Source organism: the organism of the source record quoted next, unplaced genomic scaffold (assembly GCF_019419815.1).
Source record: "Pyrus x bretschneideri cultivar Hongxiangsu unplaced genomic scaffold, Pyrus_bretschneideri_v1 Contig49, whole genome shotgun sequence".
In the NCBI taxonomy this organism is placed as follows: Eukaryota; Viridiplantae; Streptophyta; class Magnoliopsida; order Rosales; family Rosaceae; genus Pyrus; species Pyrus x bretschneideri.
This window is the reverse complement of record NW_025999786.1, coordinates 898,727-901,183: the sequence shown is the minus strand read 5'-3', so window position 1 is coordinate 901,183 and position 2,457 is coordinate 898,727. Positions and strand designations below refer to the sequence as shown.

General features: G+C 39.1%; 1 pseudogene; it reads left to right on the top strand.

Annotated features, from left to right (window-relative positions):
• Positions 1–550: 550 nt before the first annotated feature.
• LOC103936481 lies at positions 551–1,997 on the top strand (annotated as a pseudogene).
• The last annotated feature ends 460 nt before the right edge of the window (positions 1,998–2,457 follow it).

The window sequence follows — 2,457 nt, the reverse complement described above, 5'->3', positions numbered from 1 at the left end:
TACTATAGGGTTTGTATCGCACTTGACCAAGTCTGAAACTACAAGCTTCAAATGAAAATGATACATTACCTTGTGCGTTAACATCAGATAAAGATACCATTCCTGGATGGAGGAAAAGTACTTCCAAAGAAAAGGCCACATCTACCTATGGGGCAGAGGCAAGTGAAAATGATATCACGCTTCGGTACTTAGAAGTTTCGTGATTACTCAATGGCTTGGATCTTGCAAGTCCCCAACCAAGAAGCTTCTCTCACTCGGGAACTTAGGGGAGCACTATTTGTACCATACTTGACCAATCCCGAAACTGCTGAGCACCGGTCAACATTATACCATCAAGGACACACAAGAGTTTCCTTCCAACCAGGAGACCAATCACAACGTGACACGTGTCAAGGCCAATCACAACGCAACACGTGTCAATATCATAGGCCAATCACAGCACGACAAGTGTCAATGTTAGAACAAAGCTAGAAACTCTTTTTTGACTAGGCATCCCTCTCCAACATGGGGAGCGAATACAGGCCTCCCTGCTAATCCTTGATACTACCATCATCAGCCAGTCCTAGTCATCAGTACCAAAACCCTTGATGCCACTTTTTGCGGATGGAAGAAAGCGCGCGATGCTATGTGGAGTGAGTTACAATGGGAAAAGTTACAAGCTCCAAGGAATGGCGAACGATGTTCAGTGCATGAAATACTTTCTTGTTAACAGATTAGGATTTCCAGCTGCTTCCATACTCATGCTCACAGGTATTCTTATTTAATTAATTTCACACTATCAATCGTGGAAAGCATACTAATATTTCTCTCGAAAGCTATTTCTTTCCACATTTCGTGAGGTTTAAACTAAGAATCAAATTTTTTTTTATTCTTACATATTTTTCTCAATGTTATGATCACCAAAAGTATGTAAGGTGACTTGATATTGCTGTGTTGTAGAATATGAGACGGACCCTTTCAGGATCCCAACAAAATAAAACATGCGAATGGCGTTACAGTGGTTGATGCAAGGCTACCAATTAGGAAACTCGTTGGTGTTCCACTTCTCTGGCCATGGCTCAACCCAGCATGACTTTTCGAATGATGAGATTGACGGCAATGATGAAACGATATGCCCTGTTGATTTTGAGACCAAGGGGATGATCATTGATGATGAAATTAACGCCACCATTGTTAGGCCGGTGCCCCATGGTGCCAAACTTCATGCCACAGTTGATGCCTGCCATAATGGAATTGTTCTTGTCCTACGATTTGTTTGCAAGATCAACAGGTAATGTTTTGCAGCACTAACCTAGCTATATGTCTTAATTACTATCCTCAACACATTTTCTTAACTATACCCAACTAATTGAGAATTTAAACATGATACATATATATATATATATATATATCTTTTTTCAATGTAGAGAAGGATATTCTTGGGAAGATCAACAATGCTCGCCTATTTATAGAGGTACAAGTGGTAGACTAGCTGTCTCCATAAGCGTTTGTGACGACCATCAAAAATCTACAAACACCACTATGAGTATAATCAATATGTGAGGAAATCAACCCTATAATTTTGATGTGCAATAAACCCTAGCTTTTAATTAATATGATTTTTTTCTTCCACAATGTTGAAAGAGGTTGCAAGTTCAACTCTCTCTCTCCTCCATATTGATAACCTTAAACCCTATACTATGATGTGTGTTAAACAAAGACAACCTGTTTGAAGTTGTATTAGTACCACATCAAGGAGCAGAGATATTCTACTACACGCAATTAAATTCAAAGCACAAAAAATGCACAGTAAAATAACACAAGTTCATGGGATTGTGCAGGTTTTGTCTGAAGACACTTCAATGGGTGCCTTCACTTATAGCTTTATCCAAGTAGCGGAAAATGATCGTGGATCGACATACGACTCTTTACTGAATGTTATGTGCCACAAAATTCGTGAAGCTAAAACTGGCATTGATACAGTTAAGTATCTTTACAAGAATCATGTAGTTGGTTAAGGAACTGGATCTCCTTCGGATCCAAGGGATATGAGCACACTAATCTATGCATTTGGGGCATTGAAATTTGATCCAATGGCTACAAATAAGGGGTCTCTTTGAAAGTTATAATAATTGTAGCCATTAGATCAAATTTCAATAGTCCGGATGCATTGATTAGTGGGGACAATTCTTTTTGGATCTAGAAGGGATCCAGTTCCGTTGGATAAACCCACAAACACTCCATACACACACACACAAATCAAAGCAACACTACAACTATTAGGTGGTAACCTATTTTCCAAATGGACCTGGCTTCTCTGCCCTCCCACTTCCCATACACTTCCATCCCCTCCTATTTGTGTGGTCACTGTTAAGCTACATCAACATTTTTTATTACTATTGCTTTTTGTCTTATTATCTCTATAAAAAAATCAATATAAAATGTTGACGTGGCTTAACCGTGACCGCACAAAATAGG